Here is a 22056-nt window from a genome sequence, read left to right on the forward strand (position 1 = left end):
CTGTACATCACAAAGCACACTTGGCGCAAGCTAGTGGTACCCCCGCACCTGAAGTGAATGCTCTTCAATACCACTGTGACACGAATGATTGTTTTAAATACTAAATAGAATTCAATGTGGTTAAAAGTTAAAATAAAGAGAGAGAGAGAGAGAGAGAAAAAGGTTCAAACTCCTAGGAAGTTCGCTTTTCTTCCAAACAGAAACTTGGACATAACCACATTTCTGTGGTTCTATTTAATGAAAACACCTGGAATTAAGAAAACGCCAAATGCCCGAGTTCGCAAGAGTCAGACGACGGCCTGGGGCGAAAACGCAAAAAGCTGGCCAAAAGTAAAAAAAACGAAAGTTAGTAATATAGGAATTTTTATGTAGTTGGCTAGAGTAATGTTAGTAGGGCCCAAATCCATAAATAGAATAGGGTTTTTACTTTATTCCGACTACCTGAGCCACTCTTAAGTAGACCCTTCAGCAGGTCAAATGAGTAGAGAACACTAGAAGAATTGTGACGCGTCCGTTGAAACGGTTGTAACTTTCAAACGCTTTCATAGTTTTTAAATCTGTAAAGTTTTCCTATATCGTACTGGTAAGTAGAATAAGTGTATGAAGTGAAAAATTTATAATAATGATGTAATAATTTATAATTTGAATCGCAAATCAGGCAAAATTTTCACATTGTTTATATATTTTATTAACTTAAAGCGTTGAAAACGTGTGCACCCTCGTATACCACGTTCATATTTTGTAGAATGGTACCGGTAGTCTGAATATTAATTAATGCTGTCGACAAAAACGTAGCTGCCAAAACGTGCCAATTACGAAGCGTGTTGATGTTAATTATTGTTCATTTAATGTTACAGTGACAAGCCGTTGCAGTTATCATAACCAAATCAAATACCAATAACTTGTGTCATTTAGGTAATAATACATTCCTAATAAATAAGAACGTAAGTAACAAGTAATTGTTCATCAATATATGTGAAAAAAGTGAATATTGTTAAAGATACATTGTGAAAATTACGAAGTATGTTGACATTCTTTTTATTCCGCCATTTTTTTTTTTTTTTTCAACTTTAGTTGCAGAATCGTAATCAGCAACCTCAATAACCCCTTTATGGCCACTTTTGAGAACATTTCTACGACTTTTTCTACTTTTGCAAATTTTATTCCGCCATTTTGTTTTTTAAACTTTAGTTGCAGAATCGTAATCAGCAACCTCAATAACCCCTTAATACTAAATTTCATTCAATTTGAATATAGTTATCATATTTTGGCCAGCTTTTTGCGTTTTCGCCCCGCTGTGGGCCGCAGCGCCGGGTAGTGGTGGTGGTAAGGAACTCTGTTCTACGTAAGAAGCTGTAGAACGGCAATGTGCAGTGAACTGAACAAACGACGATGGTGTAAAATGGACGATCTTTCTGATTTTCAAAGAGGGAAATTATTGACACTGGGTTATCTGTTGCGAACATGAAGTGTGTTGCGTGTGTCGCGAATCACGGCAAAATCACATCGGCGAAGAGGAACAGTGACAGAAAACCCTCAGTGGCAGTTCCCGCCGAGCATTAAAGCGGATTGTCACTCGAAACCTCGCGCAACCATGCGTTCCTCTTTCGCAAAAATGGGGTTCACACTAGTTTTTCACACTCAACGTTTCCATGTTTCGAAGAACTGAAAAAGAACCCAATGCTTGTGTTCCTGTTTCAGAGAATGAGATATTTTATTTTTACATAAGTTCGTGGAAAACCTGTACTGCACCAGAAGTACGCCCATATTTATTACATGTTGAGAAATTGATTCCATCGTAATATTATGATCACATATATAAATTGTAACAAATTATTTCAAATTATTGAGAAAGCCAAGATGGCTGGTTTATCAGTGCATCGTAAAGTGAAAGGGAATTTCTGTAAAGTGAAATGAAAGAAAAGATAGCGTTGGATTGAACATGAAAAATTTGTCCACGTCCACTTTCATAGTTATATACATTGCACGTTACAACAATATTTGAAAGTTTACTTTTTCATTTGATTGTTATTTGACTCCTCCCGTTGTACTAATTTATTCATGTTTCAGGGAAATATGAAACCAATTTCAGAACAACAGCGAAAGAAACAGGAACAATGACGAGATTTGGCATTTCAAGTTTAATAGGAAGTCGAAAGAAAGCCATCCCAATATATACAGATTCATTCTGCTTTTGAAGCAATAGTCCGAGAACTTGGCTGCTAGAAGCAGGCAATTTAGCTTTGCGAAGATGATTGTGGAGACGTTTAGACAGTCGTACTCGAGTTCTTAAGAGCAGGTTTAGGTCTGGCGAGGTTAGCTTTATTCTGTACTTTAATGCAGTATCTCATTGCATTCACTTGGATAGTTGAAATTATAATCCAATGAAGACAAATTGATATTAAGAGTCGCACCTGTATACTAAATTTATGGGTTCATGCCTTTATTGTTCAACGCATTTTTTTTTTTTTTTTAATTAACACCGAACATATTACACTGAAGTGGTTCAGATCTCGCTTTTACTGTATGTCTAATTCTATACTACGTAGTCCTTTAGTTGACAAAGAACATAAATAAAAATCAATCTACTACTTATGAGGCTGAGACTGACTGACTGACTTACTTGCTTACACACACACATATTATATATATATATATATATATATATATATATATATATATATATATATATATATATATATCGTCACACGGCCAATTGGCAGTTTTGCGACCCTATCAGTACCGAGGCTATGTAAGACATGGACATACAGTTTAGGGTGGAATCCAAACTACCGTAATGTGTTTTAAAAAATTCAAGAGTTTCGTACTATGATCCACGAATCAAAGACGCAAATTCTAGCCACTACACCAGTAGGAAGGACTGTTCGAAAGTCGACTTCCAAGCCGTGGAACCTATGGTTTGATGATGTGTGGTTAGCATGAGGGTTTCCATAGTCACTACACTGTCATTCACCATATGTTCAGCACATGACAACTGTCAAAGCTCAATTAGTTAGAGTTTTAAGCCTGCCTCTATTAACAAATAATAATAATAAATGCAGTATTTACCCTATAACGCATACATATGAAATGCTTTTGAGATTAAAACTAGAGTAGTTCATACGAATCGTGCTTTATTCTCTACTACTATCACAGCTAAAATCGGCGACACACAAAAAAAAAAAAAAAATGTATTCGTATCCATAACGCATCAGCAGATAATTTATTTCTCATTCGTTCTGTAACAATTACCATATCAAAAAGTTTCTAGCATGATAACTGTAAATATATAATTTGTAGTTTTGTAAATCCTGATCTCTTACATATAAAGTCGTCCTGATTAATATTGATTCACGCAGAGGTCAAACCGCTTAAGCTAGAAACTTGAAATTTGGATGTCATAGGATTTGTGATGTAAGGTCCCACTAAGGAAGGATTTTTGGAAATTCGACGAGGAAGAGAGGTGGAAATTATTACGTTAAAGTAGACATACCTCGGAATATCTGAAGGTTAAGAGACTATTTGAACTTTTTATTTAAAATGATTAGACAAACGTTTCACCGTTTACATTAAGGTACTTACGCAACAATTTTTGTACAGGCAGTTTGGTTACGGGCATATAATCTGAAGTACTCACTAACTACCTCTATAAAAATTGTTGCGGAAGTACTGCAGGATTCTGAAGCATCTATTTTTGGATAGAGCGCATATTAGTTATTTAATAAAGTCTTGACCCGACTACGGTAGGCCCCATACTTTTGGAGCTATGGACCTTTCAAGTTCATTTTTTCACGTTTTCGGCAGCCTGTAACTCCGAAAGAAGCATTTGTGCACCCAGGTTGTCTATACTTTTTCTCTTATCTTGGTGTCAGGAATCAGCTCCCAAACGTGTCTGTGTTGTTTTGAAACACCCTATATATATATATAGGCCTATATACAGTATGGCGCCAAATTCGTTGTACAAAAGCAGAGCAGTGATTCCTGAGAGTAAAATAAACAAGAAAGTTCCAATAAACATAGGGCGTAAACCCCACATTTACGTGTTATAGGCTGCCGAAAACACGGAAAAATGAATTCTAAAGGCCCATAGCTCCAAAACTATGGGACCTACTGTAGTCGGGTCAAGACTTCATTTAGGAACTAGTATGTGCTCTATCCAAAAATACATGATTTAGGATCCTAACGTACTCACGCAACAATTTTTATGGAAGTAGTTGGAGAGTACTTTGTATCATATGCCCGTAGTCAAACTCCCTCTATAAAAATCGTTGTGGAAGCATCTCAGGATTCTGAAACACATATTTTTGGATAGGGTACATACTAGTTTCTAAGTGAAGTCTTGACCCGACTACGGTAGGTCCCACAGTTTTGGAGCTATGAACCTTCAAAATTCATTTTTTTCATGTTTTCGGCAGCCTATAACACATTTTTTCATGTTTTCGTCCTATGTTTATTGGAACTTTTTGTTTTACTCCCAGGAATCACTCCTCTGCTTTTGTACAAATTTAGCGCCATATATATATATATATATATATATATATATAGGGCTTGAAAAATCTTGCTTGCAAGTACCAGGCAGACCATTATGCAATGCACTCACAATGTGTATACTCGCCACTAGCGAGCAGGCGAGTGGATTTTTCAAGCCCTGTATATAAGGATATAACATGTGCAAGGCCGTAGGTCGAGCAAATGGAGGGATCTGGGGGCGAAGTCCGAAGCTAGCCGGAGGCAAGTATATTAATAATATTTAATTTATTTACCATTTAATGCATTCTCTTTCGAGTATAACTACACTAACTCACATGCAATAAAATCCAAGATAGAAATTACGAAATTACTTTTTTGTTCTACCTGGAAAATCACCGAAGCAAATATATGAGGAAATCAATGAAACACTACGGGACATTATTCGGTCAAAGCAGTGATTGAAAAGCAGGCGGCACAGTTTAAAAGTGGCGATTTCTCAACAGATAATGCTCCATGTGCAGAAGACCAAAACAAGTGACTGTTCCCAAAATCGCGGAAGAAATTCACGTTATTCTTGAAAATCGCAGGATCTCTGCAAACGCGTAGCAGGGATTATAGCCATTACTCGTATTACAATATTCGTTTTCTTTCTTTCTTTCTACTAGTTTATTTAAGTGAGGACGGGACATGTGAACATTTAACGACAAATCCAAACCACATACGTTGTGACTGGAAAGGTGACCAGCGAACGGGCTCAAAGAAAACATGTGAACATCCCTTTGGTTACATGATGGTCAGAAAAGAATAACATAAAATCATCCTACAATTTGCAAGGTGAACTTTCCAAAAAGTGTCCGGTGAAGTCTCAGCATCTATCTAGAATATTGAAATGAAGTGTAATTATTGTCCCTAAAGGAAGTTTGTGGGGAAATGAAGTTATTAATTCAATGTGCCATACTTATACCCTTTAGGCCAAAGGAGGCGAATTACCTTAGTATTCCTAACTCTTCCACATTCGTTTTCAACGTTGTTGAAAGTTTCCCCAGCCTTTGGATAAAACCCACATATAAAAATACTCCCACAAATATATTTCGGAACTTAAATTGAAATGATAACGTTAATACGATTATAATTGCTTTCTTCAATCGTATTTCTCAGTGGATAACTAGTTTCTGAACTCGTTCAAAATACGTATCAAGAGATCTCAGAGAGAGAGAGAGAGAGAGAGAGAGAGAGAGAGAGAGAGAGAGAGAGAGAGAGAGAGAGAGAGAGACAGAGAGACAGAGAGAGACAGAGAGAGAGAGAGAGTGAGAGAGAGAGAGAGAGAGAGAGAGAGAGTATGTGTGTGTGTGTTTGGGAATCACGTATAATATTTTTTTTGTTCGCGCTCGATCGAATTCGCTGTAATGGGTTCAATTGGAATCTGGAACAAAAAGCAATGTGACAATATCCCCCTTCTTTTTGTAGTACATAATAGCGTATTAGTACAAACAAATAATTAAGTTTCTTTATGTGTCAATTAATTACAAACTGCGAATCTCAACATTACACTTGCACAACGTTGACCTTGAGGTGATATCCTAGTATTTGCCTGGGGTGTTTTCAGGAAGGAATTCTTAATCAGGAAGACTGACCCAGGGAAATGAATTCTGAGTACAATATCAGGGTGGCTACTAAAATTCCAAAATGAAATTTCGCGACTTTTTCGTGACCTTTTCCTTACCAAATCATAAAATTCCCTAACATTTTCAAGAGCGAATTAGGCCGAATTTTCATCCATGCGATACAAACGTATTTTGCTTGCTATTTGGTAGCGTCTAAAGCCGACCATAGACAGTTTTGGTGGTGAATTTTGACGTGTTATAGAACAAAATTTTCCAATCTGTACTTACATTTGCACAGTAAAAAAAAATCGTGACCCAAAAGCCAAATTTCGTGACTTTTTCGCGACTTTCATGACCGTTTTCTGATTTCGTGACCGATAGACACCCTGAATATGCAATTAAAGGGTAAGGGGAAAAATCAGGGAATGTCCATGTGTGTACTTTAACGGGTGCTTTGTCCTATCTGTTGGTGACTCTTGGTACTATTTGACCGTATATCCCATGTACGCGTAGATGTAAAATGTCCATGTAAAAAGGGGCAAAAGATTTGACTAACCCTTTTCATTTTGTACGCGGTTTTCAATATTAAAAACACAGTTTTCTCGGAAATGCAGTTTTGTGACATTCCTTTTTTTTTTCCCCTCTTACCCTTCAATTTTATTTTTAGTCTATACTAGCTGAAACGGCGAAAACAAATTTATGAAACCCCTTAGTGTTCGAAGTATGCCAGGACATGCCACTCTGAATGTTGATTGGTAAGGATGAAAGGATACCGCGTCTAGAAAATAACACTGAAAAATACCGTACGCGTATTAACGTGCTAGACCAGGGCTGTCCAAATGGCGGCCCGCCAAACCCTTTTCTGCGGCCCACATAGCTTTCATGATTTACGATTGTTATAACTGATAATATTTTAATTTATATTCATTCATTCTTTTAATGTTTCCACTCTTCTTTCGGAATAAAGCATCCATTTAGCGCCTTTCTACAACAAAAAGGCTCGGGCATCCACGGCAACACTGGAGTCGGTAATGTAATCGTTGCTGAAAGGAACGATTATTTCAATGAAAGAATATATATTTGATCTAGCTTTTTAAATCAGACCCTTTCTTCCTCGAACTTTGCCTAGAAGCCATAGCGCGCTAGAAATACACCACTTCTTGTGATAAACACAATTTAGCATACTTTCCAAGTTGCAATCGTCTGGCATTTAATTTTTTTGAGTTCTGTAGAGACATCGAGAGTACCAAGAATGGATTTAATGCGAGATTCTCAGATTTTGACAAACTAAAAAACGACATTGCATTATTTATTAATCCATTGACAATAGATATCGAAGAACATCCTCCAAACTTACAGCTCGAACTTTGTGACCTTCAGGCTGACCCATTCTTTCAGACAAGAACAAAGAAAGGAGTAGATTTTTCAGGCTACTTTCTAACAAACGTTTCCCTTTTGTGAGTTGTGTCGAAAAATAGTGTCAATGTTTGGTAGTACTTATCTGTGTGGAAGTGCATTTTCCACCATGAAAATTGTAAGGAATCGCTCCAGAAACTGCCTTGGAGATTCTTCTCTTTTACATCTTCTGCGGGTTACATCTTTTACAACAAGAGGAATAGATGTAGATACCCCGCCCTTGTAAACGCTCCTAGTCACCCTCATTAGTCACATTGAATAGGTATGTAATATTTCAAATATATTTTTCTTCTGTAGTGTAATAATAATAATAATTATTATTATTAGTTGCGGCCCTCCACCTTATTAGTAAAGACGGTTATGGCCGTCAGACTCATTATAATTGGACACCACTGTGCTAGACGTTCAAGTCTTGGAGGAGAGAAAAGACGGATGATTAAGAAAATGAATAATTATGGAAGACTGGTGGAATGATAATATGGGAGGAAAACAAGCCCATGAACACGATATCCACAACTCACACGCCTGAAATCGAACCAGGAACCCTTTGTACATGAAGTAAGCGTTCTACCAGTGAGTCACCGTGCCCCGTGTGATTATAAAGAAAATATTCTACCTAAATCACATTTTAGTTTCCAGTATTTTAAAGCAAGATTTTAGGAAATATAACGCCTTTTTCTTTCGCTCTACACTTAAAAAAAAAAAAAAAATGAAATTGATCCAATAGTACTGAACTTTGCGAGACTGTTCACATCATCTCTAGGGGAAAACGCTTGGAAATAATTTGAAACTACCATTTGAACTAATGTGTCAGGAATTCGTACAAGTTTCCGCCCTTATGTGTTCCTGCAGCATTCTAAAGACGCTTTTAAATATTTACTTACAGAAGCTATTGGATGCATATTTTATATTAAGATTTTTCTCTGCCTTGCATGTCGAACTTGAGCACTACAACACCATACAATTTCAAGCATCTCTGGATCCTTCCTCAATGTAATATACCGGTACCTCCCCACCACACACACACACACATTGAAACATGGTTAAAATTTCTATCCATTTGTAAAAACCCATGCTTCAACATAAAAACTCTTTAAAGAAGAAAGTATTACAATCAACATACGAAAATTATCTTGGTTTGTGTATTATTTCAACCATTTTTCTCTTTACGAAGCTTTCATACTGAAGCATCGGTTTTTATGGACAGAAACTTCAACCAGTGGTGGCGGTTGGACGTTAGAAGTGGGGGGGGGAGAGATGATCTGAACAATTATATATCAATGTTAGATTTTCTGGTTGTTTCTAACACTGTTTGATGAAAGGTTGTAATAACTAATAGGATACTATCTTTTTTCACTTAAAATGTCGTATATCGTATTTCTATTTTATTAAGTAAATTCATAAGAGCAATACAGGTAGGTACTATCCCTTTATAATCTTAAACAATGAAAGTGTAAGAAGAGATTTGAGTTCTTGCTCATGAACATCTCAAAATTCTGTCTGGAAAATCGTGTGATCAGATTATTTAATAACAAATTTGCAGAACAAATAAAAAGAAGGGATAATATTAATCATAGTAATGAATAATGACGCTTGTTTTGCAGAAGTTATATTGAAACTGGGAATTAATTAACAACTTATACTTTTAATTTCACACATGCCATTAAATTAATGTTTTTACTCTTAGAAAATGAAATTCAGGGTGTCCACACTCTGGAAAATAAATGAAAGTCAGGGAAAGGTCAGGGAAGTAAAAATGTATCAGGTGAAGTCAGGGAAAAATCGATTTAGGTCCATTGTTCAATTACTGAATTTATAAAATCGGGTTGATTTCTTTACTGTTACTGGATGCAAAATGTGGTGTTCTCAATGATGATATTGAGAGAGTCAGTGTTATCTAATATAGTTGTTGAAACTAATTTTCTGCGAGGAAAAAAAAAAAAAAAAAAACACATCTAACTGCATCCTGGCATATTTGCTCAAAAGGGTAGACGCTGTTCTAGAAGAACTGCATGCTACCAAGAGGATATCTGGACAAGTGGCTGATAACGCGAAGAAATAGTATCTCCAGCTTACAGTGAAGAATTTAAGGAACACTCGAATGAATTCATAGCCAATGATAGAGATGGTATTGGACCTGATGAGTTTTTTACTTAGTCTTAGGAAATTGTGTTTTATCTTCTTTCACGGAAACTCATTTTTTGACAATAAATAAAATTCTCATTGTCAACTTACAAGAAAAATCTCTGGTGGCTCAACGGATCATATATGATTCTGTGATGAGAATAGGTGGATCATCAGGATTAATAATTACAAGAGGTATGATAAATTCAGTGAGAAGTTCAATGAGACAATATCAGGAGTATTTAGAAAAGAAAATAGAAATAAATGCTGGAGACGAGAAGAGGAGGGAGAAACGGAAGATTCAGCAACAACTGAAGGTGTTGGAGGAAGAAGAGAAGAAAATTACACTGCGGAGACAACATGCTTTAGTGGGCGGTGAATCGGTAGAAGTTGCATTGAAGAAGGACCAAGAGATGCCCTGGAAGAGAGTGAAGTAGTGGTTTGCAAGTCCAGAATGCAAATTAGAATATATATATATATATATATATATATATATATATATATATATATATATATATATATATATATATATATATATATATATATATATATATATATAACTAATATGCGTTTAAATACGTCATTTTAAGGCAACGACCTATCTGATATGTGTTCACGGCCAATCTCTGTCTAATATATGTGGAAAATTGAATTTTAAGAAATCTTGTGAATACCTCTACGCTAAAACGTAATTCTGCTAAAAAGGTACACACTTACAAATTTCATGTTTAAGTGCGATACATATTGCTTTGGGGCAGGGTGGATTGATTTAAATCACAATTCCGAAATAAAATAATTTAAAGTGGAAAAAAAAGTAAAATCCCGTTTCTGTTCTGTTATTTCGGTTATGGGAGACTCAAATGTACAGTATGTACAGCATAGTATGAAAAGAACTGTCATGCACTGGATGATTAGGGAAAATCCCGTTTTGAACGGGTAACAGAGCAATCCTGGTTTCTTCTCTTTGTAACAATGGGTTTGGGTTTTTAAATCGTTATCTCTTCCAACGGAGAAATCACCATCGACATTTAAGACGAAAATTCTTTCGTGTGCGCGTTAACTTGTTTGTTCCCAGATAATAGGGCATATTTAGAGGGGTCCTATTCCCTCTCCGATTTCTTTTTTAAAGATTTATAACTTTAGGTGAAATTTATGTATTTCGTGCCTCAAGCTAGTTCTATTTTTTAAAAAAATATGCCCCTGCCAAATATCAGTAACTTTTGTGAAAAAATGAGTCATTTTGATAAACGTTGCTACAGTTTTTCCTTAATGCTTAACCTTTTAAATTATATTACCTATTTTTATTCTATTAAAAATCAAATCTTCATTATTCGATTAAAAAAGTACCAATAAACCTTTTTACTTCGTTTTTTTTCAAGACTGGAGGCATTATAGAACATGTTACATATGCTTTCACGCCTTTCTGCGTTGGGACATAGTGTCTGATGACGTCATAAATTTAAAAATATATTTTTTGTTATGCCTATTATTATTATTTTTATTTATTTATTTTTTTGGCGGGCTTACATTTTGCATTCAAAAGACTGAAATTTTGCACACTCGTTCAGTGCATCTCTTAGCATTTTTCAGATGTTTTCAGATCTCTGCATGGAAACAGAGGGGTCCAGAGGAGAAAATTTAAAAAAAAAGGATATTTTTAACAAAATAGCTTTTTTGCGATTCAAATGGAGACATATGAATGGTACCGTTTGAAAGGCTGTTCTATTCTGAAGAGAATGATGTACGAACCATGATCCTAGGATAAATAGGGATGTTTCAGAAAACTGTTACCTCAGATCCTGTTTTATACGGGAATCTGGGGTATTTGGGGAATATTATTTTTCATGGGCTCTTTTGCACCTAGAAGATTGAAATTTTGCACATTTATTCAATGCACCCCTTAGTATTTTTCAGTGTTTCAGATCTCTACCTTAAAATAGGGGGTTGGTCCAGAGGGGTAAAAAGGATATTTTTAACAGAAAATCACTTATTTGTGATTCTTCCGCCCCAGATACACGATGGAGACATTTGAATGGCACGGTTGAAAATCTCTTTTATTCTGAAGAGAATAATGTACAAGTCACGACCCTAGGATAAATAGGGATGTCTGAGAGAAGTTTTGTTACATGCGGGTTATCTGGGACATTGTGGAGATGTTCTTAGCTCATTGTTAAATATTTTCCCCGCCCTTACTATTCAAGATAGCTCGAAATTGTATACACACATTTAGTACATCCCTTATTATTTCCGAGTTGATTTTGAGATATGTGCATTAACAACACAAGGGAGTCCAGAGGGGATCAAAATTTAAATAAATAAATAAATAAATAAATCCCATTTTCTCTCAAAATTTCCCGCTTCACGGACACGGTAGGGAAATGTGAATGTTACCGTTTTAAAGGCTGTTCTATTCTGAAGAGGATGAGGTATGAACCATGATCCTAGGATAAATAGGGATGATGATGTAGTTGCTTGACTGAAAGTCTATAATTTACCTTTAAAAAAAAGCCGTAATTTAAAAGGGTTAAGAAACATTGTTTGGGATTGATATAGGTTAACAATTGGGTCAAAATTCAACCTTAATACTTTCACTTAAATGGCATAATTAGCATTTAATACTAATTCCTAATGCTTTTTCTTCAGTTCGCGACTTGTAATTTACGAGGAGAAAGATTTGATTTAAATCAAAAAATCGATTTAAATAAAAAAAATCAACAAAAATGATTTTTTTCCACCCTGCTTTAGGGTAACTATACACACAAATATCCACGAAAATTGTTAATACAGTGAGTTAAAAATACGAAACACCTTCAAAAACAAGAACATAACTGTCGTACTAATTCTGCCTACAAACAGCAGCTCCAACTGATAATTTGGACGAATATTAAATAATTGATGAATCCTTTAAGTGAAGATAAATTGCACAATTTCGATTACTCACGCTTTGCATTATAGTGTTTCACACCGCAGCAGCGAAAATAAGGAAAGTGGACCATCGAAACGGTATGCAATTTATGTTGTTTGAAAGGTGATGGCAAGAAAGATTTAAATATCGGTGCCAGTTTTTATGTAGTTGGTTACAGACTATATTCTGTGCGAACAGATTAAGTATGTATTACCCGTCGCACGAGTCTCTGCATTTGTTTTGTAGTGGCGCTGCTGTTGTGTTTGTTTTGGCACTGGGCGAAGGGAGTGGGGGGGGAGAGAAGGCAAGAATGGTTTTCTGTATTCCATTACAGGGTTGCCAGGACGTGAACTACAAAGCAACAGGCGTTATGCCTCAGCTAGATCTTCCGCCGTCAAACGCACCCGTTTCCCTTCATAGAGTACAACATGCATATCATTTCTCTATTTTATTCTCCTGCCGGCACCATCAACACAGTGTTAAGCGATACTGAATGAAAATATATCTGTTCATATTCTTTTGATACTCTCGAAAACCTGACAATAAAAGAAGTCTTAAAACTGTACCTCTGGCGACCCTGCCATGTTGCTCCTACCACTTGGAAACAAGGAAGTTAGTTCCCAACTTTGCCGCATGCAGAGAAAAATCAGACGAGTAATAAATATGGTATAAAAATATTGGTTTAAGGTATATTTGTAAATGGTTCGTATTTGTAATAATTAAAATATAGTGCACTGGAGTGCACGTTTTGGTATATGCCGTAATACTTACTAGCGGAAATGTACAACTGATACGGTTAATATATTTATGGCTGCACCTGTTCTACTCAATTATGGATAGTCTGAATCACTAAAAAGCAAAGCTTATTTTCTTGAATCCTAAATCGTTATAGGTTGAATCTTTACAGCTCTAATTATAGTATTGTGTACTTTTCTATCCTGGAAACATTACCAATAGGACGCTTAAAAGAAAGTGAGCCTTTTTTACGTCAACAGTCTTTAAAAATAAGATGGTCAACTCCTTGTAATAAATATAAAGCAAAATGATACCAAGTTTAAATTAACTAAGTGGTATTCCCCAGAAACCAGAGGGAGGTCTCATAATTAAATGACCTAGTGTACCATATCCAGGAACGGAATATGCCTCTATGTACAATTTTCTTGTGAAAAAACAATCTTTAGATGCTATACGAAACAAATCAAATCGTCTTCTAAATTAACAACGCATCATAAACGCCGGGTCCATTCTTTCACTGTCTGTGTAACCAAAAAATTCTATCTTCTACTAATTACATGTAATACAGTAACTGGTATAGGACTAATGTGGTTTCAGAAATAATTATATATATATATATATATATATATATATATATATATATATATATATAAGCAGTCTTGCTAATATGAAAGGGATACAGTAACAATAATGTAAGCCCAGTTTGATAAAAGTGCGTGTAATAAAAGCTACCTAAAAGAGACGAAAACTATGGCCCCAGTAATTCGTAAACAGGGTACCAAACTTTTTAAGAGAACGATGCACTGTTTGACTCATTCCTTGTTATAAACCAGAACTATGGGGATCTGTAAGTATTAGATGGCTACAAAAGCCAGAAACATTATCACTTATTTATTATTTCACAAAATGTACAGAAACTGATGCTAATAATGAATGATGCTCGGCAAGTCATGCACATCTGGCTAAAACAACTCTTATCTATCATGACCGTTAAAAGTACAATACACAATAGTTAAAACACAGTTAAAGAAAACTTTCATAAATATATTTTCGAAAAAATAGGAATTTCCTGAATACTTAAGGTCACTCTAAGTAACATTTAAGTTAATTTACTTTTATATTAAGGAACTGGGTAGACGTGTGTGTGTGTTCGCTTAACAAAATGCACAAAAATTGACCCGAAAAAGTAAAATAAGGAACCCAAATATTTGGCTATAAATAGTTATTTTTTAAATGGAATCTTTTTTATCCTATCCCCAACAACTAGTATTCTCTCGTAATATTGTGACGTAATAACTCAATTTGTACATATTAATGTCGAATTTTGTTCGATTCACAGTAATAAATATCTTTTAAATGTCCCTAGAACCCAAACATCTGCAATCTAACTCTGCTGCAGGTTGCAGGCTTTGAGCAACATACAAACACACTGTTCTTAAGCAAAATGCATGTTAATAATTTAACATTGTACAGTATATCCTATTCGTATTTTTGTTCACAAATAAATAATGCACATAGAAGTAGAATACACTCTTAGCTCGTCTCCTGGCCGCGCTATTTCTTACAGCGTTGAACAATAAACATTGATGACATACAATATATGTTCACAATCGGCGAAAAGTACGAAGTACAAAATTCATGAAAATAAGCCACGCTTCTCCACTGAATTGTAAATATTATAATGACAGATTTTCGGAAGTTGCGGCGAAAATAAACAGTAGAAGTTATGCAACGCAGTGAAACTCCTTGCAGAGCTCAATTCGAAATTTATACGAGTTTCCATTGTCACTTGTAGTCCAAAAAAGACGAGTACGGAAGGGAACTCAAAAATAAAATTCGTTAAAACAAAGCAATATTTTGCATTATAAAGCAAATAGCCAGTGTCCAACTAAATTGTAGTGCGGGGAATTTCTCAATAACAACAAATTCTTGGACTATAACAATAACAGTTATAGAACTATTACAATAATTATTGACAAACATATCCTGACACGTTTAGCATAGGTCAATTGTTTTCAATCCTTTTCAGTTTCGATCACAACACAGCTATAAAAGTTTAAACTTCTCCACTGCTAATGCGAAATTATCTTATATTTTTGATCATAAAGAACATTATCTACAAAACTGCATTGCCTATGCATCAAATAACGAGAAACAGTTATTGTTAGAGTTTTGAAGCATTAAATAATGAACTTTTCTGTAATTAGTTTGAATAACTTTCTCCTAACACACCGTTTGAAAATGGTTAACAGACAGAACCTAAGTCCCATACTTTAACCCACAAATAAAAAGTAAATCCATAAAAATGGAGCAGACCACAAATATGCCATTTTAAAGCTGGAGTAGTTTCTTCTGAGGGCAAGGTAATGATTAATGTCTTTTGGGATTGTGACAGGATAATCTCAGTGTATTACGTTAGCAAAGGGAAGCACAATTATTGCGAAGTACTATTTCAAACGTTTGCCTAGGCTATTATAAGCACTTATTAAAAATTGTCCTGGAGAGCTGTATGAGAGATCTTCAATGCAACAAAATAGCCAAGATCCCATACAGGCCACCACACAAAGATTATTTTATGTAATTTCAGTCAGAAATTACTTCCACATCCTCCCTATTCGCACGATCTGACATAATAGTGTTTACCAGCTACCTTCAGAGTTAAAGAAACTTTTACGTGGTGTGAGTTTTCACAATCTGAATGATGTAAAATGGGCTGAAAATAATTGGATGAAAGAGGCCCAAAAAGCTACTTTGAAGGATGCATTACGTTAAATGGATATTAAATTGAAAAAGTACAATATAACAAACGAAAACAAGTAAATACATAAGTAAAGTAAAATAAAATTTCTGAAATTATGGAAACGTTCTTCGTGGGTATTATTATCATGGCACTTTAAAAAGCGCCATTTCACCCAGTATGTATATGTAGAGACTACAGCATAAAATGTTCTTCTGAAGAACAAGTGTGAAAGACAGTCACGACATTACTGGGAACAGTCATAAAAAAATTATTATTACAGTATTAAATTTAAAAAATAATTATATTTTATGCATTTAGAAATTAACATAACAAGAGTATTAAAATAAAGAAATGAATAAAAATACAAATAATGCGATGCTGATAATAATTTCCGAGAAAAAAATTTTCAATTCGCATAAAGCAGTTTCTCCAAAATAGTGCCTATCATTCCACTTCCCAAGAACCATTATCTGCTGATAAGGAAGAATGAATGCAAGTTCACAATGATGGAAATACATTGAAAAAACATTACGTTATATGAATAGGGGAAATACTAAATCAGCAAATTCCCGGATAAAAAAAAAAAAAAAAAAATCCCTTATTTACCCGTATGCTTACAAGCTGTACTGCACCAGTAGCTGCGAACCAGGGTTGGCTGCTGGTTTAAACAAACAAACAAACAAAAAAAAAAAAAAAAAAACGAAAAATATTTAAATCGTGTGAACTTCATGGTGACGTTTCCACATATTAAACCATCCGCATTACGTTTATCTACTTTTCACCTTTTAATCAAGGGGTTCCGTGTTCAATTGTTGGTCGAACCACATCCCATCTTTCAAGTGCAAACCAGTAGCGATTCGAGGTGTCTCTTTAAGCGAGCCTTCTCCGTGATAACGTTGGTATTTCATAAGGATTTTCAAGCCTAAACATACGAAATGAAACCAAATTATATATTTCTAATTGAATGAATGCCTGTTGTTTTATAAAGAAGCCAAGGTTGCTTAAACATATTGATAGAAATTGGCAAAATTTATCAACTACCTAAGTAGCTTCCAACATCAGCTTGGATTTGACTTTGTTTTAATTTTATTGAATGATATCTACATACCAAATTTGTAATTTAATACCTCACAGTTTTAGCGTAGCGATTATGATACGTTGACCTTAAAATTTTACACACAAATACATTTAAATAACAGGATTTTACCAATGGTTAAGGCGGGAGTTTCCCGATTTATATATAATTCTGTATAAAGTTTTTAACTTTTTATCTTTTTGTCCTTCTGAAATAACTCTTGACAATTACATTAACAAACAGGCCTATGTAAAGATCAGTACAATGTATTTTTTATCAAGAGTCCTTTGTGAGTGAGTGGGCAATCGCATTTGTGACCAATTAGGCCCGGTTTCGTGTCCAAATGGACAATTTCTCTTGCATGTAAGCCGAGAAGCGGTTTGTATTCCGCTTTAAGCTTATGTGACCCCTTCCAGCATAACCTTGTTGTTGCATAATATCTAATCATCATATCTGCATCAAGGCGAAACAAACTAATTTCCGTCCATATCTAATATAAACACATAAAATAAATTATTTAAACAAAAAAAAACTGTTTTTTATTTGGGGGGGGGAGTTCATTAAAAACCATGGTTTTTGCCAACCCTACTACAAGCGCATCCCACCTTCACCTGACTGGAACAGAATGAGGTGGCACTTGTTCGCATTGTTTCTTTCACGTCGATTCGTACTTGGAAAATTTCTCGGTGTAGTAAGGGAGACTCGTAGTCAACTCTCTAAAAGTTAGCTAACTTATCTTGTACCCAGCGATTTGAATGTTGTCTTACAGTGGTTTCTATGTCCTGTATTATCTTGCAGACATGCACAACATTGCAATACTTCAATATTAGTGTTACAATACTTTGTAACTAAACCGATGCATTGCGTATTTTACTTCAGAACTGTCCTGATAAATCGGACATTTTAAAATGTACTTGATAATAACTATAATTCTTCCATCAATTGAAATATTGCATAAATATCCTTGGCCTTTCTAATAGCGAATTTCAGTCAGATGCGAAAAACTTCGCTTTTTTCAAACCCACATAAAGAAAGAAAAAAAAAACTGAAATCACTGTGCACAAATTGCCAACAAGAAATCTCATCCTCGAATGAAATTATACCCACGAGTGACGTATTGGCAGCTTTTGTATTAGTGGCTAAAGGAAAAGGACAATATACAATTCTCCATGACTATTCCTGCTAATTCTACTAGTAATATTTTCTTTTACCTGTCATTTTTTTTATTTGATAAACACCCAGAAAATCTTGTCGACATTGAACTGTGCTTCAATTAACTCATATGTTGTATCAATTCAAAATATAATCCACAACAACTTCTAAATGATACGATGAAATGCTATGCTAGCTGTGAATAAAAATGCTCGTCCTTTAAACATCTAAAAGACAATAATACCTGTATATACTTTCGATGTTATGTGACATGATTTTGGGTTTAGTGTCTCTTTCAGCAGTGAGGCTATATGAGACGTGGACTTACAGCTTAACGTGGAACTGGAACATGAGCTCCCGCCGGAAATCAAACCCGGACCTTCAACGACAAAGGCGCGTACGCTAACCACTTAGGCACGAGGAAGCTCTGTATACACTTTCGACCCATCCATCCTTCATCCTTTCCTTGGCGCATCTAAACCAAACCTGCTGCTACATAGAAGACATGACGCATGAAATTCTTTGTCTATTCTGTAGATTCAAAGTGATGAGATGACTAAAATTTAAGGAAAGTTTTGCCCTCTTCTGACTTTATCAATAAAGGAAAATCCCTGGTATGTATTTCTACGTAAGACCAGAGATAGCAAACACTCAATAGACCATTTTTAACTGACATTCAATTACCAATGTCGAACAGATAGTACATAGAAATACATAACAAAAGATCTTACACCAAAAATAAAACCGGAAGAGGGGATTTTTTTTTATTCCCTCACTTTTAATCTATACGACAAACCAAGAATTGTATACATCATGTCTCCTATGTGCCAGCTAACATGCGTCAAGGAAGAGATGTGGAGTACCTCGAAACAGTACGTTGATTTTATGTCTTATTGGATGTTTTAAAGTACGAGAATTCTTATTTACAGTTATGACCCACAACGTTATACATGCATGTACAATCAAGAACATTTAGTGCATAAACACCTTTTACATATTCCGTCTGCAACTTCATTATGGATTGATCGATATGGGTTCCAAATTTCGGTAAATACTAAGAAAAAGGTCTTACTACTTTTTTTTTTTTTTTTTTTAATAGCATACTGAGTTACCAGTAACTAGTAATCATGTGACAAACAAAACAAAAATTATGAGTTGTTATTGCACTTATAACCTTGAGATCACAGACATGAAAATAGAATTTAACAAAATAAATAAATAAAGTAAAAGAATTAGGTTCAGCTTTACTTTTAATGATTATGTAGAACAGGCTTAAAAAAAAGAACATTAATTAATGTAAGCGAACGATTCTGATATAACTGGTAGAATGAGAACGTGGAAAGAAACGTGAGAACCCGCAGACACGATGTTATCCACTGCAAACTCACTATCACTGAGCCACTGTGCTCCTTTATTAAAAGTCAGGTAAAGCTTATTACTACATCTAGCAGTATAGTAAGAAATCAATATTACATGTGTGCGTCAGTAGAGAAAAAAAAAAACAAAAAAAAAAAAACGAATAACTGAATAGATAGTGTGTACATAACGACAAATTTGAATAAAAGCAATCACATACTCTTAAAATAATTACAGCCTAACTAAATTTCGAATGTGTTGATAAACAAGATCAGTTTTTCGCATAGCAGTGATAACTGATAATGACAGATGATTACAAAATAAGGACTACTAGAAGAAATAATAGAAGGCAAATTGGGTCAACTGCTTTCTAGAAAACTGGTTCACTCGAGCAGATGACTTTACCGAATAGAAAATTCATAGGTAAAATACGATGTGAAACACCTTTTTGCGAAGGGATGAGTGTGTGAATATATGTAATTATTGTCAGTGCAGAGCATATTTTGTGTGATAGTGAAAGTATCGATATTGTACGTGTGATCTTCCACTATCCTCGTGTATGCATATACCCCCCGTCGCTGACGTGCCTGCCCCCTACGGACGTACTCCCTCGTTACCGCTTGCTCACCCTACTCCGCTCCAGCCCTGACTCGGTTAGATAGTATTCATGCTTCTCGCGCGGACATCTAGCAAAGGTTGTTCGTGTTTTATGCACTAGTTTTTATGCCATACTTTCACACCGTATTTATACTAAGCCCTCCTGAAATCAATCTGCAAGTGGAAATGGAGCTTCCCATGTTACGCATGCTTTGCTAAATGAATTACGAAGCTCTACCTTACCTGAAAATGTTAAGAAATGCGTCAAAATTTGGCAGAACCGTCTGCTCGAATAATGCTTCCAATTTCCAGCTTGCTTTCCAGAAGTGATAACTTTATATCCTCAGTTATAGCCATTACCCTACCCTTTCCTACTTAGTACATACTTTTCCAATATCCTCTATGGAGCAAATTAACTCTCTGCCCTCCATAAATCACCATGCTCAAACAGAATTCAATTTAGGAATTCAAATGGAGACGGAATGCTGCTATTTGATGGAACCTCGGAATTTGTAATGTTTACTGAAAAAAAATACCTAACGTTTCTTCAAAACAAGATTGTAGTGTACAAGTAATCAAAATATCTGCAATGTCACCAGTCATGTTCGTAATCAAGTCTTAAAAAGGTTATCCAAATACTGTATATTACATGACATCTAGTACATGGAAACAATGTTCAACTGCATTCCTATGTGAACGCACTGTGAAATCATGACCCGCAACAATACAAGTCTGCAAAAGTTGCTTCACGGTTGAAGGATGAGAACACATTGTGATCTATCTTCGTTCACACGCATACCCACAGTCTCTGACGAGCCTCTCCCTACACACGAATCCCGCGCAGACCCACTAGCTTTGCCCTACTTATACTCGGTTTAGGTAAATTCTTGATTTTTGTGGTCACTTACCGCTTCTTTTTTTAAACTGTAGTTATATGACATAGGCCTACATCTGCTCACTGTTTATATCCATAATGGCTATTGGCTAATCACTCAAAAGGTTAGGCCTCGTTAGTTTACGTTATATTATTTTAATGTAGGAGTCCGGCAGAATTATCCAAAAAATGACAATTTCGCCTATTTCTATTATTGTTAGGTTAGGTTATGTTAAGTTTAAGTGCTTGCATCTACCATCTCTCCTGTAAATTTTGTATTTTCTACGTACTTCTGGACCCCTTTCCTTAAACATTTACCCAACTTCTGTTATAAGTAGCAGCTTGTAAGGTAGTAGGAATTCATTTTATGATTGAAGTACTACGTAACTCAGGAATCCAATACGAATGCGTAAACTACGACAGCACAAATAAGAAACTGAGTTAACAAACCTCAGGAAAAATGACATTTTGGAAATAATAACAAAATTCAAGAAGACACCCCCAAACGGAAATGTAGTATCTCCACAAATCTATCAACCGGAACTGCGACTTACAAGTACCGGTACATCAGTTAGAAATAACGAACCGTAATCACTACCAAGGTGACCAGAGTCACTACCAAGTGATTTTGGGGGAAAATTTATAATACCCATGTAAATTTTAATATACTGTGTCATATCTCTATTCAGATTTGTTGTCCCTTCCCCTTTAAAGTATGTTCACAATGACTTCTTATCCATCGGAAGTAATTGTAAATCCATATCGTATGTAAAATGGACAGCTCTATTCTATTAAGAAAATGAAACAAATAAAACATTCCGTACAGAGGCAATGCAGTTGTGAGAGAAAAATATTCGCAAATCATGATTTAGAAATTTTGAATTCACTGACTTTTAGTGCCAGGTTCATGAATTATATTGTACACAATTCCCTTTTTTCCTTCCAATATTAAAATTGAATCAACACATACAATGACTTACACAATTCTTTACATATAATACAGAAATT

At 35.2% G+C, this 22056-nt stretch overlaps 1 protein-coding gene across 7 annotated transcripts in view; it reads right to left on the reverse strand.

Moving 5' to 3' along the window:
* Rfx (regulatory transcription factor Rfx) overlaps window positions 1-22056 on the reverse strand; it is a 342716-nt gene that overhangs the window by 319771 nt on the left and 889 nt on the right. The window lies entirely within an intron of this gene.

The sequence above is a fragment of the Thermobia domestica genome, chromosome 16 (assembly GCF_964235325.1).
Source record: "Thermobia domestica chromosome 16, izTheDome1.hap1.1, whole genome shotgun sequence".
In the NCBI taxonomy this organism is placed as follows: Eukaryota; Metazoa; Arthropoda; class Insecta; order Zygentoma; family Lepismatidae; genus Thermobia; species Thermobia domestica.